This window comes from Ranitomeya imitator, chromosome 3 (genome assembly GCF_032444005.1).
Source record: "Ranitomeya imitator isolate aRanImi1 chromosome 3, aRanImi1.pri, whole genome shotgun sequence".
Taxonomy (NCBI): domain Eukaryota; kingdom Metazoa; phylum Chordata; class Amphibia; order Anura; family Dendrobatidae; genus Ranitomeya; species Ranitomeya imitator.
Window position 1 is genome coordinate 662,253,810 of NC_091284.1, and position 12,658 is coordinate 662,266,467.

Sequence of the window (12,658 nt, forward strand, 5' to 3'; positions counted from 1 at the left end):
TTGTTTTCCCTCTGACCAGATTAATGTGGGCTATATCATGTCCTACCTAGCAGGAGATGCTTTATTATGGATTTGTCCCCTCTGGGAAGCAGGGGATCCTATCGTCATGAGTCTTGGGGCCTTCCTGGTGGCCTTCCGTAAAGTCTTTGACAAGCCTCGTCCTGCTGCTCCTGTGAAGTCTTCCCCATCTAGATCTGAGAGGCGGTCCAGACGGGCGAAACCCGTGAAGAAATCGTCACGTCTGACCAAGTCCGTCCAAGACCCACCTGTTTCTCTACCTGTCCCAGCAGCTACCCAAGCAAAACCCCAGAAGGCTGATAAAAGTGGGCTGGCAAAGCAGCAGCCCAAATCCAGCCGCAAGAAGGGAACGCGGTATCGCTGCGGTTGCAAGGAACATCCTGACTGTCTCTGCCCTGTAGATCTAAAACTCCAAAACCCTGGGCCAGCAGGAGAGGCTGCCCTAGGTGAGAGTTCTTCCTCTCCATTAAAATCAAAGACTGTGTCTCTGTTTTCCGGGAGCTTTGGTGTGGTAAAGTCGCCAACCATTCGGAGTCGGTGTGTGGTCTCTGTAAGGGCGTTGTCTGAAGTTGGTCAAGCCCTACTCAAGAGCAGTCTAGTCCTGCAAGGACAACTACAGCTCCAAGCTGGAGCCTTATACACGAAGAAGTTTGTCTACCGTATGCTGTCTGTTATGCCCATGGGTCATTCTGAGCCAAGGACTCTACCACCCGCTCTGGTCAAGAGTTCCAGTAAAGTGCTTCGTTTGAACTTTCCCAGTCTTGAGAAGTGTCTGGTTCCCATGCGTCAAAGACACTCAACAGTGTCATCTTCTTCAGCTGGTCTGCTAGTCGTCGAGTCAAGGTGTGCTGACGTCACCGAAGATGGGGAAACGGTGACGATGTCTCCACACATCTCCAGCGACTATACCAGAAAACAGTTAGTCGTCGAGTCAAGGTGTGCTGATGTCACTGAAGATGGGGAAGCGGTGACTATCTCTCCACACATCTCCAGCGACTATACCAGTAAACAGTTAGTCGTCGAGTCAAGGTGTGCTAACGTCACTGAAGATGGGGAAGCGGTGACTATCTCTCCACACATCTCCCACGACTATTCCTGTAATCTGTTCCTAGGAACATCCCCGCCATTTGGACGATTTCTTCTGGATAACGGGCAGAGGATGGTTCCTATGTGGATACCTTCAGCGTCCTTGTGGCCGGCTGGTGAAGATTTCAAAACAGAAGTTTGTTCACCTCAATTTTTCTCTGACCCGGTGGAGCTGTTATTCTCCACTCTCATCTTTAATGACTTTTCTTGTGTTCCGTATCTAAGAACATCTCTGCTACCTGTCGGGCAAAAGTTGAATCCTATGAGAAAGCTTCCAGTTTCCATGTGTCCGGCTGGTGAAGATGTTAAGACAGCAGCATTCAATTCCCTGTTACCTGTCTACCTGAAGGAGGTGGTCCAGCTCATTGTGGAAGCTAACCCTGTTGAGCACCAAGAGACTTTGTTTTATGAGATTCCTGGTGACCCGCCTGCCTTATTCTACCCTGAAGATGTCATGTTGGCCTGGACTATGTGTGCTCCTATCCTTCTTCTACAAGTTATTCTGGCGGGCTTGAAGAAGAGGGGCCATAAAGGAGGGGGTACTGTAACAACTCTGCTGGCATCACAGCATGGCCTCACATCTCTCACACAATCTTACCCACTGCTCCAGGCCATGATGTGCTTTCTCTTTAATGCCAGCTCCATGTTCTGTGTCTCTGCTCTCTGCATGCCTCATGGCTATGTGTATAGGGGGCCGGCGCCTGAACTCTCTGGTTCTTATAGGAATCAGGTGCATCTGTCTAATCAGTTTCTGACCAATTACCAAGAGGCCTCCTGTATATAGTGCAGCTCCACCCTGTGGTCTGGGCCTGTGCAATGTGTTAGCTCAGTTAGTGTTTAGCTGCTGAGTTTGCGTGGCCTTGCTCTGAGTTACTCCCTCTCTGGAGGCTTTTCTCTGTGCTATTGCCTTGATCTTGCAGTCCACCCTCCAGGAGGCAGAATATCCTGGTCCCTGTGTCTTTGTCCCTGTGTCTTGTTCTATTGCCTTGTCTGTACTTTGTCTTTTCTCGGTCTCCTTGTCTGTGGCTTCCTTCCCTGCTTTCTTTCCCTGTGTTTTCTGTCTGCTTACACTCCGCACTCTTGCGGCTCTGCACTCAGACCTTGCTTTGCACTCTCTGGCTTTGCTCTGTGGCTCCGCTCTTTACGGTTCTATCTGGCTCCGCTCTTTGCGATACTATCTGGCTCCGCCTCCTGTGTTTCTGCACTTGGCTCCGTCTCTGCTCTTGGCTCCGCCTCCAGCATCTCCGCTCTTGGCATTACCTCCAGCGTCTCCGCTTTTGGTTCCGCCTCCAGCGTCTCCGCTCTTGGCTCCGCCTCCAGCGTCTTCACTCTTGGCTCCGCCTCCAGCATATCCGCTCTTGGCTCCGCCTCCAGCATCTCCGCTCTTGGCTCCGCCTCCAGCGTCTCCGCTCTTGGCTCCGCCTCCAGCATCTCCGCTCTTGGCTCCACCTCCAGCGTCTCCGCTCTTGGCTCCGCCTCCAGCATCTCCGCCCTTGGCTCCGCCTCTTGCGGCTCCGCCCTTGGCTCTGTCTTCTCCTTCTCTTCTCTTAGTTCCACCTTCTACTTGTTACTTGGTCCTCCTGTCTGAACAGGTTCCAACCTGTTTCTCATACCTGCCTGCAGACCGGTCCCTACCGGTTCTTCCTATGTTCCAGCCGTACCCGCCTGCCTACCAGAGAGCCAGCCGTGTCCGCCTGCCCGCCAGTGTCTCTGTTGTACCCGTCTGCCTGCCTGTGTCCCAGCCGCGCCCGCCTGTCAGCCAGAGTGCCAGCCGTGCCCGCTCCGTTCCTTAGTGGGATCAGCTGCCACAGCCAGACATCACCCTGGAGTGGCACCTGTTGGCTTCCTATTGCACAAGTCTGACCTCACCATCAGAGGCTCCAGCGAACACCTAGGAAGCTACTTAGTTACGCCCCTTCCAGGGAAGTTTGGTCTGTGGTCCAGTGGGGCCACACCCCCGTATGCCCGCGCCAACCAGTCTGGGCGCGTGCGTGACACTGTAATCCAGAATCAAACTATACCTTTGTTTTTGCAATCCTTCTTTGCATTCCAAATTAATAATCAATTCCATTTTTATGAATCCACCTCTGAAAAGACGACCGGCGTGGGGAGTGACAGTGCTTGTATAGGGAGGTAAGACACTCAGATAACAATGACCTGTTAATCAGGGAGCAAAGGACTGGCTGTGGGCGGGGGAAAGTGGAATGTCTCCTGCACTTTCGGATCATTAGCATAAAAATTGAATAGATGATTACTTTGGAACACAAAGGTGAGTTACAAAAAGAAAGGCGTGGATTGATTGTGGATCAGAGTGACCGAACATACAGTGGCATGTCAAAGTTTGGGAATCCCTGGTCAAAATTAATGTTATTGTGAATAGTGAAGCAAGTTGAAGATGAAATGATCTCTAAAAGAGCGAAAGTTTAAGATGATGCATTTCCTTTGTATTTTAGGCAAAAAAAGTAATTTTTTTACATTTTCAAAATTGCAAAAAGGAAAATGGGCTGATGCAAAAGCTTGATGACAAAAAGACTGACTGGCACTTCCAAGATAATGTGAACAGGTTCCATTAAGGAGCAGCTACTTCCAATACAATAAACAAAAAAGTTGCACTCTTTAGTGCTAAAGCATGTCAATGTGAGATATATGAAATATGAATAGCAATACTGCTTCTCATTCAAGAATGGATTCAATGAAATTTCAACAAATTCTTGATGCAAACATAGCACCATCTGTAAATAAGCTGAAGGTGAAAAGAGGATGGCTTCTACAAATGGATAATGATTCTAAACACACATCAAAATCCACAATAGAGTACGACAAAAGGTGCAAGCAGAAGGTTTTACAATGGCCCTCACAGTCCCCTGATCTGAACATCATTGAAAATCTGTGGCTAGACCGCAAAATAGCTGCGCATGCAAGACGACCCAGGACTCTCACAGAGCTGGAAACATTTTCCATGGAAGAATGGATTAAAATCCCTCAAACAAGAATTGAAAGACTCTTGGTTGGCTACAAAAAGTGTTTACAAGCTGTGATACTTGCAAAAGGGGGTGCAACTAGGTATTAACCATGCAGGGAGCCCAAACTTTTGCAGTGGCCCATTTTCCTTTTTGTAATTTTTAAAATGTAAAAAGTAAAATATATATATATTTTTGCCTAAAATACAAAGGAAATCATTAATCTTTAACTTTAGGCCTTTTAGATATCATTTCATCTTCAACTTGCTTAAGTGTTCACAATAACAGTAATTTTGACAAGGGGTGCACAAACTTTTAGATGCCGCTGTAGATGTGCTTGGTTTGTGTCAGTAAAACCTGGTAATAGATTCCCTTTAAAATTATTTGGTAGGACTGTAGAGGTGGAGAAAATGATCATCTGTGAAGACCCCTGATATAATGTGAACTGTTGCTTTTATGTGTTTATCCTCATGTAGGCTTCACTTTTTGTGATTCAGGGGTGAAAGGGTTAACCGTAGGGCCAGCCATGGTTTGGGAGGAGTTGTGTCTAGAAGAGAGACCATTCTGGAATACTCAGGTAGCAAGTCCTGAAAGCAACTAAACTAAAAAGTGGCAGAAGTTTCTTTCCATAGCAGGCAAGTGGGCACCTATAGCCCCTTAGTGACGGAGACAAATTTTTGAAATCTGACAAGTGTCACTTTATGTGGTAATAACTCTGCAACGCTTCAACAAATCCCAGTGATTTTGAGATTGTTTTTTCGTGACACATTCTATTTTATGACTATGGTAAATTTAGGTCAATATGTTTTGTGTTTATTTATAAAAAACATCAAAAATTTGAGAAAAATGTAAAAAAATTTGCAATTTTCTAAATTTGAATGATTATTAATTTAATCCAGATGGTCATACCACAGCAAACCATTAATAAATAACATTTCCCACATGTCGGCTTTACATCAGCACCATTTGTAAAATGTTATTTTATTTTGTTAGCATTTTAGGAGGTTTAAAAATGTAGCAGCAATTTTTCATTTTTTCAAGGAAATTTACAAAATTTATTTTTTGTGGGACTTATCCATGTTTGAAGTGACTTTAGGGGTCTCATATATTGGGAAACCCCCAAATGTGATACCATTTTAAAAACAGCACCCCTAGACATATTGAAAACTGCAGTCAGGTAGTTTATTAACCCTTCAGGTGCTTTACAGGAATTAATGCAAAGTGGTATGACAGAAATGAAAATGTGCATTTTTACCACCTAAATGCCTCTAACTTCTGAACAGATTACTAGAGCTGTCAGACTCTGAGGCCGCTATTTGGTCATGAATTACCATGGCAAACATCAGGACCACAAAATCATGATCTGAGGGCACCAATTGGGATAAAGAGGAAGCCCCCACACTCTGTTAACCATTTATAATGATGTAGTCACTATTGACAGCATCTAAGGGGTTAAACAGATATGGACGGTGCAAATACTGATCGTGGCTGATACAGAAAGTTGTCAGCTATAGTGCACAGCCGACAGCTGCAGGATTGTCACCTGTATGGGGATGCTATTCTCTTATATCTCAGGTCAGTTAAAAGACGTATTGGCTGTCATTAAGGGGATAGAGAGGAAATTAGTAAAGAAAGTCTTAGTGTATGCCAGACCTGGAGGTCTTAATGAAAGGAATACGGGACCAACCCATATAAGAAATAGAAGCTGAGAGAGACTTATTTAGGCCGGGATCACACATGTGAGAAACACGTCCGTGTCTCGCATGTGAAATCCAAGCTCTGGCGCCGACACTTGAGAGCGGAGAGTGCGGCTCCATGAGTGCGGCTCCGAAGTGCCGGCGCCAGAGCTTGGATTTCACATGCGAGACACGGACGTGTTTCTCGTATGTGTGATCCCGGCCTTACACAGAATGTAAGACTGTGTGTGGGAAGTCATACTGACTCACATTGACCCATGTGACTCTTATACTGACTGGATGGAAATGCCCAGAGAAACTTACTGTACAATTGTAACTTCCTTCACAAGTTATGTGCCGCCTCTTATAACCATCAAGATTACACCTCTGTTATGTGCAGAAGATAACCTAACAAAGTGCCATACCTGCTACCAGTTGTCCAGGGTGGGCCATTTATATGGATACACCTAAATAAAATGGGAATGGTTGGTGATATCAACTTCCTGTTTGTGGCACATTAGTATATGAGAGGGGGAAAACTTTTCAAGATGGGTGGTGTTGTGAATTCTGTGGCAGAGCTCCCTCCTGTGGTCACAAGTGGTACTTCGGCTGATTCTCTCTGGGAGCTTCCGTTTGTGGAGGAAACTGGTACTGCTGCTTCTGAGTTTCCTCCCTCAGGTGATCTGGTGAGGTCGTTAGGTGCTTCTCTACTTAACCCCACCTAATGCTTTGATCCATGCTTCCTGTCAATGTTCCAGTGTTGGACTTGTGTTTCTCTGGATCATTCCTGTGGCCTGCTGCTCTGCATAGCTAAGTGCTTCTTTGCTATTTGTTGCTATTTTTTCTGTCCAGCTTGTCTATTTGTTTTGCTGGAAGCTCTGGGACGCAAAGGGAGTACCTCCGTGCCGTTAGTTCGGTACGGAGGGTCTTTTTGCCCCCTTTGCGTGGTTTTCTTTAGGGTTTTGTGTAGACCGCAAAGTTATCTTTCCTATCCTCGTTCTGTCTAGAATATCGGGCCTCACTTTGCTGAATCTATTTCATCCCTACGTTTGTCTTTTCATCTTACTCACAGTCATTATATGTGGGGGGCTGCCTTTTCCTTTGGGGTATTTCTCTGAGGCAAGGTAGGGTTATTTTTCTATCTTCAGGCTAGTTAGTTTCTCAGGCTGTGCCGAGTTGCATAGGGAGCGTTAGGCGCAATCAACGGCTGCCTCTAGTTGTGTTTGGAGAGGATCAGGGATTGCGGTCTGCAGAGTTCCCACGTCTCAGAGCTCGTTCTGTTATTTTGGATTATTGTCAGATCACTGTGTGTGCTCTGACCTCCATTGTGATACTGAATTGCCTTTCATAACAGTACAGGAAGCCAAAAGTACTAATGATTCTCAATAGAGGGAAAAAAGAAGTTCTGAGACCATTTTTTTTTCTTGGCATTGTGTTTTGTCTTTTTTTTCCCCTAGACATTTGGGTGGTTCAGTACACAGGTGTAGCGATGGACATTAGAAGTCTGTCTTCATTTGTGGATCAGCTCTCGGCAAGAGTACAAAAGATTCAAGACACTATTGATCAGAAATCTATGTTAGAACCAAGAATTCCTATTCCTGATTTGTTTTTTGGAGATAGAACTAAGTTTCTGAGTTTCAAAAATAATTGTAAGTTATTTCTGGCCTTGAAACCTCGTTCCTCTGGTGATCCAGTTCAACAGGTTTTGATTATTATTTCTTTTTTGCGCGGCGACCCTCAGGACTGGGCATTTTCTCTTGCGCCAGGAGATCCTGCATTAAGTAATATCAATGCGTTTTTCCTGGCGCTCGGATTGCTGTACGATGAGCCTAATTCAGTGGATCAGGCAGAAAAGAATTTGCTGGCTCTTTGTCAGGGTCAGGATGAGATAGAGGTATATTGCCAGAAATTTAGAAAATGGTCAGTGCTCACTCAATGGAATGAATCTGCGCTGGCAGCTATGTTCAGATGGGGTCTCTCTGAAGCCCTTAAGGATGTCATGGTGGGATTTCCTATGCCTGCTGGTTTGAATGAGTCTATGTCTTTGGCTATTCAGATCGGTCGACGCTTGCGTGAGCGTAAATCTGTGCACCATTTGGCGGTATTACCTGAGCTTAAACCTGAGCCTATGCAGTGCGATAGGACTTTGACCAGAGTTGAGAGGCAAGAACACAGACGTCTGAATGGGCTGTGTTTCTACTGTGGTGATTCCACTCATGCTATCTCTGATTGTCCTAAGCGCACTAAGCGGTTCGCTAGGTCTGCCACCATTGGTACGGTACAGTCAAAATTTCTTCTGTCCGTTACCTTGATCTGCTCTTTGTCATCATATTCTGTCATGGCGTTTGTGGATTCAGGCGCTGCTCTGAATTTGATGGACTTGGAATATGCTAAGCGTTGTGGGTTTTTCTTGGAGCCCTTGCAGTGTCCTATTCCATTGAGAGGAATTGATGCTACGCCTTTGGCCAAGAATAAGCCTCAATACTGGACCCAGCTGACCATGTGCATGGCTCCTGCACATCAGGAGGTTATTCGCTTTCTGGTGTTGCATAATCTGCATGATGTGGTCGTGTTGGGGTTGCCATGGCTACAAGCCCATAATCCAGTATTGGATTGGAAATCCATGTCGGTGTCCAGCTGGGGTTGTCAGGGGGTACATGGTGATGTTCCATTTTTGTCAATTTCGTCATCCACCCCTTCTGAGGTTCCAGAGTTCTTGTCTGATTACCGGGATGTATTTGATGAGCCCAAGTCCGATGCCCTACCTCCGCATAGGGATTGTGATTGTGCTATCAATTTGATTCCTGGTGGTAAATTCCCAAAAGGTCGAATGTTTAATTTATACGTGCCTGAGCACACCGCTATGCGCAGTTATGTGAAGGAGTCCCTGGAGAAGGGGCATATTCGCCCGTCATCGTCGCCATTAGGAGCAGGGTTCTTTTTTGTAGCCAAAAAGGATGGTTCGCTGAGACCTTGTATAGATTATCGCCTTCTTAATAAGATCACTGTTAAATTTCAGTACCCCTTGCCTTTGTTATCTGATTTGTTTGCTCGGATTAAGGGGGCTAGTTGGTTCACCAAGATTAATCTTCGTGGTGCGTATAATCTGGTGCGAATCAAATGGAAAACTGCATTTAATACGCCCGAGGGTCATTTTGAGTATCTAGTGATGCCATTCGGACTTGCCAATGCTCCATCAGTGTTTCAGTCCTTTATGCATGACATCTTCCGAGAGTACCTGGATAAATTCCTGATTGTGTACTTGGATGACATTTTGATCTTCTCGGATGATTGGGATTCTCATGTGAAACAGGTCAGAACGGTTTTTCAGGTCCTGCGTGCTAATTCTTTGTTTGTGAAGGGATCAAAGTGTCTCTTTGGTGTGCAGAAGGTTTCATTTTTGGGGTTCATCTTTTCCCCTTCTACTATCGAGATGGATCCTGTTAAGGTCCAAGCCATCCATGATTGGACTCAGCCGACATCTCTGAAAAGTCTGCAAAAGTTCCTGGGCTTTGCTAATTTTTATCGTCGCTTCATCTGCAATTTTTCTAGTATTGCTAAACCGTTGACTGATTTAACCAAGAAGGGTGCTGATTTGGTCAATTGGTCTTCTGCTGCTGTGGAAGCTTTTCAAGAGTTGAAGCGTCGTTTTTCTTCTGCCCCTGTGTTGTGTCAACCAGATGTTTCTCTTCCGTTCCAGGTCGAGGTTGATGCTTCTGAGATTGGAGCAGGGGCTGTTTTGTCGCAGAGAGGTTCTGATTGTTCAGTGATGAAACCATGCGCTTTTTTTTCCAGGAAGTTTTCGCCTGCTGAGCGGAATTATGATGTGGGCAACCGAGATTTGCTGGCCATGAAGTGGGCATTCGAGGAGTGGCATCATTGGCTTGAAGGAGCTAAGCATCGCGTGGTGGTATTGACTGATCATAAGAACTTGACTTATCTCGAGTCTGCTAAGCGTTTGAATCCTAGACAGGCTCATTGGTCGCTGTTTTTCGCCCGTTTTGACTTTGTGATTTCGTACCTTCCGGGCTCTAAAAATGTGAAGGCGGATGCTCTGTCTAGGAGTTTTGTGCCCGACTCTCCGGGTTTATCTGAGCCGGCGGGTATCCTCAAGGAAGGAGTAATTGTGTCTGCCATCTCCCCTGATTTGCGGCGGGTGCTGCAAAAATTTCAGGCTAATAAACCTGATCGTTGTCCAGCGGAGAAACTGTTTGTCCCGGATAGGTGGACAAATAAAGTGATCTCTGAGGTTCATTGTTCGGTGTTGGCTGGTCATCCTGGAATCTTTGGTACCAGAGAGTTAGTGGCTAGATCCTTTTGGTGGCCATCTCTGTCGCGGGATGTGCGTACTTTTGTGCAGTCCTGTGGGATTTGTGCTCGGGCTAAGCCCTGCTGTTCTCGTGCCAGTGGGTTGCTTTTGCCCTTGCCAGTCCCGAAGAGACCTTGGACACATATCTCTATGGATTTTATTTCAGATCTTCCCGTCTCTCAAAAGATGTCAGTCATTTGGGTGGTCTGTGATCGCTTTTCTAAGATGGTCCATCTGGTACCCTTGTCCAAGTTGCCTTCCTCCTCTGATTTGGTGCCATTGTTCTTCCAGCATGTGGTTCGTTTGCATGGCATTCCAGAGAATATCGTTTCTGACAGAGGTTCCCAGTTTGTTTCGAGGTTTTGGCGAGCCTTTTGTGGTAGGATGGGCATTGACTTGTCTTTTTCCTCGGCTTTTCATCCTCAGACTAATGGCCAGACCGAACGAACCAATCAGACCTTGGAAACCTATCTGAGATGCTTTGTTTCTGCCGATCAGGATGACTGGGTGTCCTTTTTGCCTTTGGCTGAGTTTGCCCTTAATAATCGGGCCAGCTCGGCTACCTTGGTTTCGCCATTTTTCTGCAATTCTGGGTTCCATCCTCGTTTCTCTTCAGGACAGGTTGAGTCTTCGGACTGTCCTGGTGTGGATACTGTGGTGGACAGGTTGCAGCAGATTTGGACTCATGTAGTGGACAATTTGACCTTGTCCCAGGAGAAGGCTCAACTTTTTGCTAATCGCAGACGCCGTGTGGGTCCCCGACTTCGTGTTGGGGATCTGGTTTGGTTATCTTCTCGTCATATTCCTATGAAGGTTTCCTCTCCGAAGTTTAAACCGCGTTTCATTGGTCCTTATAGGATTTCTGAGGTTATCAATCCTGTGTCTTTTCGTCTGACCCTCCCAGATTCTTTTTTCATACATAACGTCTTCCATAGGTCATTGTTGCGGAGATACGTGGCACCTATGGTTCCATCTGTTGACCCTCCTGCCCCGGTTTTGGTGGAGGGGGAATTGGAGTATATTGTGGAGAAGATTTTGGATTCTCGTGTTTCAAGACGGAAACTCCAGTATCTGGTTAAATGGAAGGGTTATGCTCAGGAGGATAATTCCTGGGTTTTTGCCTCTGATGTCCATGCTCCCGATCTTGTTCGTGCCTTTCATGTGGCTCATCCTGGTCAGCCTGGGGGCTCTGTTGAGGGTTCGGTGACCCCTCCTCAAGGGGGGGGTACTGTTGAGAATTCTGTGGCAGAGCTCCCTCCTGTGGTCACAAGTGGTACTTCGGCTGATTCTCTCTGGGAGCTTCCGTTTGTGGAGGAAACTGGTACTGCTGCTTCTGAGTTTCCTCCCTCAGGTGATCTGGTGAGGTCGTTAGGTGCTTCTCTACTTAACCCCACCTAATGCTTTGATCCATGCTTCCTGTCAATGTTCCAGTGTTGGACTTGTGTTTCTCTGGATCATTCCTGTGGCCTGCTGCTCTGCATAGCTAAGTGCTTCTTTGCTATTTGTTGCTATTTTTTCTGTCCAGCTTGTCTATTTGTTTTGCTGGAAGCTCTGGGACGCAAAGGGAGTACCTCCGTGCCGTTAGTTCGGTATGGAGGGTCTTTTTGCCCCCTTTGCGTGGTTTTCTTTAGGGTTTTGTGTAGACCGCAAAGTTATCTTTCCTATCCTCGTTCTGTCTAGAATATCGGGCCTCACTTTGCTGAATCTATTTCATCCCTACGTTTGTCTTTTCATCTTACTCACAGTCATTATATGTGGGGGGCTGCCTTTTCCTTTGGGGTATTTCTCTGAGGAAAGGTAGGCTTATTTTTCTATCTTCAGGCTAGTTAGTTTCTCAGGCTGTGCCGAGTTGCATAGGGAGCGTTAGGCGCAATCCACGGCTGCCTCTAGTTGTGTTTGGAGAGGATCAGGGATTGCGGTCTGCAGAGTTCCCACATCTCAGAGCTCGTTCTGTTATTTTGGATTATTGTCAGATCACTGTGTGTGCTCTGACCTCCATGTCCATTGTGATACTGAATTGCCTTTCATAACAGTGTGGTGACCATGGTGGCCATTTTGAAGTCGGCCATTTTGTATCCAACTTTAATTTTTCAATGGGAAGAGCTGTGTGCTGTTGTTTCACTACAATGAGTGGTTTATCGGCAGGAGATTAACACTGCTGAAAAACAGCTCCCGTGCTTCCTGGTCCTACTTCACCTCCACGACTGATTAGCAGCTTACTGTCAATATGCAATATGCACGGAAAGCTGTAGTGTGGGTAGGATTAGCTTTCTGAGCTCTGCTATATCTAAAAACTCTGAGTTTGTTACAACCGCACCCAATAAACTGAGTGACACACTTGTAATCCGAGTCTCTTTCCTATAGAAGGCTATGTTCACATGTTGTGTTTTTGCTGTGTTTTTTTGTCATGCTACATTTGTCTATTGTGCAGGCTGATAAAGTTTGATCTATAAAAAAAATCTGATTCTGCATTTTGTCAGCGTTTTTTACCTTCACTGGGTGAAAAATGCTGAAAAAAGACTCAAAGAAGTGACATGCTCTATTATGAAAAAACCCAAAGTTTTTCACATAATACTGAGGACAGAAAACCAAGCTGTGTGTATGAGATT